Source organism: Crocodylus porosus, unplaced genomic scaffold (genome assembly GCF_001723895.1).
Source record: "Crocodylus porosus isolate Cpor-Errol unplaced genomic scaffold, CroPor_comp1, whole genome shotgun sequence".
Lineage (NCBI taxonomy): Eukaryota > Metazoa > Chordata > Crocodylia > Crocodylidae > Crocodylus > Crocodylus porosus.
This window is the reverse complement of record NW_017728931.1, coordinates 83793553-83801809: the sequence shown is the minus strand read 5'-3', so window position 1 is coordinate 83801809 and position 8257 is coordinate 83793553.

Genomic DNA, 8257 nt, shown 5'->3' with positions numbered 1-8257 from the left:
TTATGGTATATGTGGTGTATGGCAGTGTTTATGATGTCAAAGTAAGCATGTAAAAATGCATTTGATCAACATTTTCAGTTAAAAAAGGCAGCCCCATGGGCATAGTAAGTTTGTAAGCATAATTATGGGTCTGTGTCACCACACTAGTCTTGAGGCCCAGATGTCTGCAAGAATCCGCAAAGAATTAGGGATAAAAGTTTTCAAAAAAAAATGTCAGTGTGAGTTGGGAACTCACTTCTCATGTTCCTGTTCCTGCTACTGAAGCACCTGGTACTAACCACTGTCCCAGGATAGGCTTTCTGCCTTACATGCAAAGGGAAATGATGTATCTCTATGATAGACAGAGAGTGTCTTTTTTAGGGTCCAGTCAATAAGGCTAAGTACAGAAAATCAAAAAGCCCAAGGCAGAACCAATTAAATCTATGCAGTTTCCTCTAAGCTTTGTAGGTTAAACCAACAACGAACTGAACTGACATCCAGTTTTCAATTGGGAAAAACACAGTGATCCATCAGTTTACAATAAAACTAAAGTAAAAGTACTTGTTCATTTCCTTTTGTCCAGTAAAACTCCTTTTTAATATTACCACAAAGGAAAAAAAAGGGAGAAAGAAAAGAATATTCTACTACTACTAAAAGAGCATCCTGCTACTAGACAGTAGCATTTACTACCAAGGAAAAAGAGTAATACTGGTTCTTGTCTTTTTTTTTTTTTTAAATGAAAACATTTTGAGTGAGGAAGCCTGTTTTATCTAACCAAATATCTTTTAGGATGTAAAGAGGAGCTGGAACCATCAGAATAATTCAATTGTGAAGCTATGTGAAGAACTTATACTTACAAAATATGTTGTTTTTGAAGAATGTGATTCATTTGATTGCCATGTTTATTACCAAGGAAATGGCTCAAGAGAGAGTTAAATAGTGTAATTTATAATTCTGTAAAATTTTGAAACTCTTAACTTATGCAAAAATAGTTCCCCTTCCCCCAAAATATCCAGTATTAAATCTTGTCCTTTTCAGTTGAATACAATCATTTCATTTCCATTTAATTTTAGGTCATAGTTTTCAGAGGTAGCTTTCATTAACTTCAGTTGGAGCTTTGAGTTCACAGTGCTGCTGATAAAAGACCAGAAGCCTGAATCTGTAGGTGGCATTTTTGATTCTCAAAATCTACCAAAGCTGTCTACATTCAAAGGGGAGGTGCCAGCATAGTAATATGCATTCAAATAAACAGAACTTGAAGTATCCATCCTCCCATTACCTCCAAGCTGGTTTATGGGATAATCTCTGTAAGAAGTGGGTCACACTATGAAAAACTTGAGACGACAACCTGAGATGTGGAGAAAAGAGAGTGTTACTGTGGCTTTGGATAGATCCAGGCACAGGGCCTGCATAGTAGAAATAAGGGAGGACGGAAACAAAGGGAAGAATCCGGTGAAAAGTTTGGAATCAATCTCAGGGGTTGGGAGACTCACTGAGGAGAGCACTGAAGTGTAATGGAGGCAAAATTGTAAAGGTCCTTATGAAAAAGGAACTAGGAGATTTGAATTTCACAAAAAATTTAATAAGCGAGAGGCTGATTTAAAAACAGAGTGCTGTGGACAGGGGGGGTGGGAGAGATTCAGTGACACTGTGAAGAATGTTGAAAGGAGAAACGTACTTCACTTGAGTGAAGGTTACAGTAATCCAGAAAGAAATGTCCAAGCTATGGACCTGGGTTTCAGCAATGAATTAACAAAGGGGAAGGCTTTTTGAAATATAAAATAACTTTTGTTCTTCGTTCCAAAGATGTTTTGGGCAGGGCTTCATAAGAACTAAAATTAGGGATCAGTGCTTCTGACAGTGATGCAGATCATTTCAAGGGAAAGATAATTTGTAAGCTTGCCTGGGCTTCTCTGTTAAATTGTTTATATGAACAAACCAAGCACACCTGTCTTGGAAAAAATAATGCTGAATATTTAATGGATAACATGGTGTAGTGGGGCCCTTACTCTGTTACTAGGGAAATGGGTTTAGGGTATGCTCTCACTGCTACCTTCCCCCCACCCTTCTTTTTCCAATTTCACCTGTTTCTTTCCCTGTACATGCACACACTCCTTCCCTTAACCTTACTGTGTGGTCCAAGTTGTTGGGCCTCTGGGTGCTAGCACACAGGTTGAAGATGTGAAACAAGATGGTTGCCAAGTCCAGGTATAGACAGAGCCTGCTGATGACCCAGGAGTTGGAAATGAAGGGTCAGGCAACTGAGAACCTGCTTAGGCCGAAGATGCACAGTCTGGCTGGAGGAGCTGCAAAGGACAGAACCTGCCCTGGGAAGCATGAAGACAGAAGCATCGACTGTGGCAGGGGGAACTTAGAAGGAAGCCCAACCAAAGAGAGGCTGTGGACTTGCACGGAAATTGAGATAAGTACTCTGTGCACTTTTCTGTTTTGTTTTCTTTCTACATGGAGCATGCCACACAGGAGTGAGGTGAACCTGGGATATACTCTTAGCTGCCTGTGGGATATTGCTGTGCCTGGGGATGAGCATTGCCATTTTGGATGATTTTCATTTTTGTTCCCCAGAGGACTGGATTGTGACTGAAGCGGGGAGACGGAGGTTACAGGTAATGACTGGGGGCACTCTGAAATCAAAGCTCAACCAAGCAGGTAGAGCATAAAGTAGGATACCGTTTTGGACTACCACCAAGCAACACGGTGAATATCATGAGTTCTGGAATCCAGGGGTCACACAGTGTTACCAAAGCTGAAGCCAGGAACCGGCAACCCTAAATAGTGCACCCCAAGCTAGAAGGCTCAGCTGGAGTAAAAGTGGGACAGGGTCGGGGGAGCTCCAACCCAGACACAGCCCTGTTCCTTTAAGTGTGCCTTGTCCTCCAGGCAGCCTCCCCTACTGAGTTTATATCAAGATGTGGCAGGAGAGAATACAGGGAGGGAGGAGAGGACAGACAGTATGGGCACTGGGAAGCCTCTTAAGGTGGGAACCTTGTAGCAACACGTGTCCTGTTCTTTTCAAAGTAGATTTGAACAGTCAAACTGGTTGTGAAAATGAGTCAAGAAAGTGAGGGTGAGTATCTGTTGTATTCCACATTTTTGTATACCAAAGTGTCCCATCGTTCTACCAAAAATAAAATCACTTTGAGAAACTGGCAATAAAATCTAGTCATTCTCTGGCAAACTTATTTATATAGTTTTTATTAGCTTCTAAATTGTTGGCCAAGCTGAGAAGCTGTTTACATACTATATGGTCCCAAATCATTGCCAGACATTTTTTCTGATGAAAATGGGGAAAATGAGTACTCAAGTTAAATTTGTTTAGAGAATGATATAAACTGACAAAAGTAACCACTGCCCACGCAAAAAACAAATAGGTTTTAAAATGCAATTTCAACTTTTCCCCAAAGAAGCTGCTTTTTCCAAGGTAATTTCTACTCTGAAGAATTCTGGAACTTTATTTTTCAAGGTAGTCCAGTGTTGCTTATGTAATACTGTGAATATGCAGGGTGTTAAAAAGGAGTAGGATAAATCAGAAAAAGAATAGTCTCAACTGCTGAAACCCCACCTTAAAACACAATTTACACTCCAGGTAAGAGCCCAGGCTTCACATTCCCTTAATTGCTATCTGAAATCAAGAAAGGCAAGGAAAACTGCGTGTATGTTGATATTCTGACATTAACCTCAGCCTGATGCCCAAAAATCCGTGCTGTCCTACAAAAATGAATGATTCTAAACTTGTATTCATCTTCTCCTCCCAGAGGTTTATGCATATATAAAGAATTAAATAGATTTTATGTTAATCAAGGGTCCATAAATCATTGCCTGTAATCCTCGAATAAGAAAACAGCCTGCAGAAGGTCAGGCAGCTAAGAGTATATCATTCTTGGACACAAACTGTGGGTCAAGATTCTTTCAGAGCCTACTGAAAATAAAAGCAATATGGAAAGGTAATTACAGTTCTATAGGTAGCTTTAAGAAATGTTCTAGGCTTTAAGAATTCCTTCAGCAATATCCCTTGTTGTTATATGTGCAAAAAGTCTGTTGTTGCTACTCTAATTCAGAGTTTAGAAAAAACACTAAAAGCATTCTGTTGAGAAACCTGCTTAAGCCATGAATCTGATTTCATATGGCATAGTGTGCCAACAGATCAGATATTCTCATTTGGTGGTCTGCATATGCATGGGTTTTTTTTAAGTTCTGAAGCTGGGTTGTAATTCAGGTGGCAGAAAGCTTAAATAACCAAAGGAGAACAGCTCATCTGTGCATCTCAGGTATATTTTGTTTAAAGCTTTCAGGAACCAGATTTTAATCATATGGCAAACAGTATCTGAACACAAACTAGGTTGATAACATAATGAGAGGGGGGGGAAAAAATCAAAAGAACATAATTGTTAGGTTTCTAAGGCAAAAATTTGAATTAACCATGGTTTTGGATGCCCCAGGTCCCAACTTAACATACTGTACACAGAAAAATCAAGACTGTCAAGGATTCACATCCCATCTTTCATTGTCTCTGCTTTCCCCCATTGTTATCTTCCAAGCTGCTTTCAAGTAGGGTGCAGCAGACAGTTCTGCAAAGGAGAATTGGGAATGCAGAAGCTCCTGTCCCATCAGTTTCAGCCTGTTCGTGTGTGGCTTCCCAAGTTTCTGCCTGGCTGGTATAAATTCATTTGTAGATGCAGACCCAAGTCCATCAACAACTCAGTTACCTGGCCTCAAAATATCTGCCATTAGCGCATCCCTCAAGTTAGCCACTTAACCTGACTGGCTTCAAGTGTGACAACACCTGACAGCTTTCCTAGCCCTCTTTTGTATGTAGTCCTAGCAGGACTTTGATTCTGATTGGCCAGTGGGTGGTTGCCTAATTGACAATTTCTTTGCCAGCACTAAATGGATCCTATATAGACCCCATCATGAAGCGTTTTAAAGTATCACAAGTTTAGCACCGAAAAACTGGTACCACCAGAAGCTGCCAATCAATCATATTTTATACGCAAGTGCCTAAATCATGCATGTGCATTGTCTATGCTGTTACTTCTCTCATTTGTCTTGACCGTCATTGACAACACATTTGCACTATTATCTCAAGACAATAACCAATACTGTAAAATTACAACGTGTGCTTCCACAATAATATGCAATTTATTTATGGCCTTCAGTCTTATATCACCGATAAGTTATGTCATGGCTTATTTTTCTAGCCAACTGAACACCAGACAAAATTACAGGATGGCAGCTTTAGATAAGTACCCAAATAACTACTTTCTCTTTGATGCAATTTATCTCCCATTCTGCAAATCTAAAATCCCTGCTTTTTAGGTGACAGCACTGTAAGCAGGTTGCCTGGCTTGCTGGCTTCTGCAGGTGGTTTGTTCCCAGAGAAGCTCCGCAGTAACACCTCCTAACTAAAATACAGTCTTTAAGTTTTAAACAAACAGACAAGCAAACAAAACCAAAATCTTCTGCCCTGCCCCAAGCACTAAAAGGAGAACATCTTTGGTGCGCTGACCAGTATAGCAGCCTAGCCCCTTGCAATAGCAAGCTGTTTTGCTCATACATGCCGATTTTTTTATTTTTTTTTGGTGACATGGCAAGCATGGGATTCCCAGGGGAGTACAGCAGGGCAGGCAACCCCTAGTCCGCAGTGGGCAGCACTCATCTTCCCCTGCCTTGTGCACACCCCGCCCTCCCATACCACCTTGGGGCCTGTGCCTCTTCCCTTAGCCTTGGGCTGCTTCCCTGGGGCCCCAGGCTACATCCTAAGGCCTAGACTGCAGTTGCCACCCATACCCCCCTCCCCAGAAGTGTGTGCAGAGGCAGGTAGCTGCCTCTACCCCTCTTCTCCCCGGGATGAGCTGCCTATGGCAGGAGCAGTTCTCCCTGCCCCAGTTTTTGGACCCATGTACCACCCCAAGGCACAGCCCCTACCCCACTTTCTCCCTCAACATGGGGGCCTCAATCTGCCCCCCACCCCATAGACGTACATGCAGGCAGCTGGGGTAGCTGCTCTCCATTGCTGCTTGAGGCTGTATGCCTGACCACATGTGTGTGCTTGGCACCCCTAGCATCCCACTCCCTGCAGCCTCTTGCAAGTTGCAACTCTGCCAGTCTGCAAGGGGAAACCCACTGTTTCCCCTGTTTTTTCCACAGTGAACAGAAAACCCAGATTCCTGCATGATACTGGGAATCTGGGACAAATGCTGTCTCAGAGTCATGCAGCGCAGGACGGAGACTCGATGTTCCCATTTCAGGACAGTTCTGCCCAATCAGGGATGGGTGGTCACTGTACCCTCTTCCCAAGGGGGACCAGGGCCTTCAGCCCCCACATACTTGGCACCTATGGTTTTGCTCAAGCTACCTTCCTACCCTACAAACTGCTCCCGCACAGTTCATCTCTTTAGGTTCCCTCTCCTCTGGGCTTTAAGTTTCTAGTGGAACTGTCCCTAATTAGCAGAATACCCTAGCTGCAGATCCTTAACAAGATTGGCTGCCCTTCTTAAGCAGACAGAGCACTCTATTATAAGCACACACTATTTCTCTTATCTTAATCTTGTGGCATCTTTAGGAACATATTTTTTTTAGAGAAACCTTATGCCATACTTTTCTCTTGCCATTGTAAAATGTGCAAGATAGCCCTAGTTTATTGCTTATCAAACAGTAGCCATTATATACATTGGATGCTTTTTCAAGAAGCAGCTGGAGTCAAGATGACACATTTACTCGGATTCAGATGAAAACTTAGAACCCATTAGAAAAAAAAGATGCTCAGAATTGAAAGAAATTAAGTCAAACTGTGCTAGGTGAAGTAGAATAGAAATGGACATTGAAATAGGACATTTTGTCCATTGCAGGTAGGAAGTTTTGCATGAGACCTAAAATGCCACTTAGCCCTGTGGTTTTCTATTGCATTTTTCCTCTTCATATGAACAACCACAATAACAAAGGAGATCATGAAGGAAATCTGCCTTGGGTACAGTTTACATTGAGAACTGCTGATAAGTTTCTCACCTATGATTGAATGATTATTTTATTTGCATCTATTGTTTCTGTTGTGGTAGTACCTACAGGCCCTAGTCAAGATCAGGATCCCCACTGTGCTAGGTACTGGAGGTACTCACCTAGGATATGGAAGAAAGAAGTTAAAGCAGAAGCAATGAATTGGGCCCATGGGCCACATACAGAGTTTTGTTTAGGTGTTGCAGTCCGGGTCAGCACTCCCCACCTCTCACACATGCATAAGAACTCCCAAAAATTTCCTATGTGGGATATTGCCATGGGTGAATTAGGAGTGGTGCTCAGGAGCAGGAGGGGTGGGTGGGATCATAGGGTGGAGTAGCAACACAGGACCGGGACCCAGGGCAGAACCATGATCCGCTGCCTGCACGCCCCTGCGACGGCATTGTTTTCACAGCAGAGACATACAGGGAACAGATCATGGTTCTGCCCCAGTCCAGCCCCACACTGTCACTACCCCATTATCCCAAGGGAACCATGGAGACTAACCAGGAGCCATGCAGGCAGTGTGCTCTGATCGCATCTGCCCAGTGGAGCACTCTACCCACGCAGTTCCCGGCTGGTCATCATGGACACTCCAGGATCTTGGGGTGGTGACAGTGTGGGACCAAGGCAGAGCCCCAGTTCTGTGTGCAGGGATGCGTGCTGAGCCCATCATGGCTCTGCCCTAGTCAGCACCCCAAGACCCTGTGGTCTCCCTGGCCCCATCTACCTGTCCAACTCTCCAAACACTGCTGCCTACTGGCCTCATCCCAGCCACTAGTACCCTGCCTGTGCAGGTCCCACTCCCAGTAGTGGGTGTGGGGTGGACAGGCTGGGGTGCCCAGGCCATGGGGCTGGGTCCAGCAGCAGCAGCCACTGCCAGGACTGCTGGAAAATGGAGTCCAGCAGCCATGCTGCCCCAGCCCCATTGCACTCCTGGACACACACCAGGGCCTGGGTTGCCCTCACACCTGGGCCAGGGAGGCTGAGGGACCTGGCACAGGTAAACAAAATCTTTCCACATGCCAGATCTGACCCATAGGCTGTATTTTGCCCACCCCTAGGTTAAAGTGTTTGGTTTGAGTCTGGCAGAGTGGAAGCATGAACCTAGGTCTGTCACATCCCAGATGAATGCCCTAATACAGGGGTTAGGGATTCTCTGTTTTTTCATTAAAAAACTTCAGAATTGTGTTGTTTATCCCAATACAGAATACATACATTTTACGTTTGGAATATATTTGTGTGTCGGGAAGCAGAGTTTCCTGTT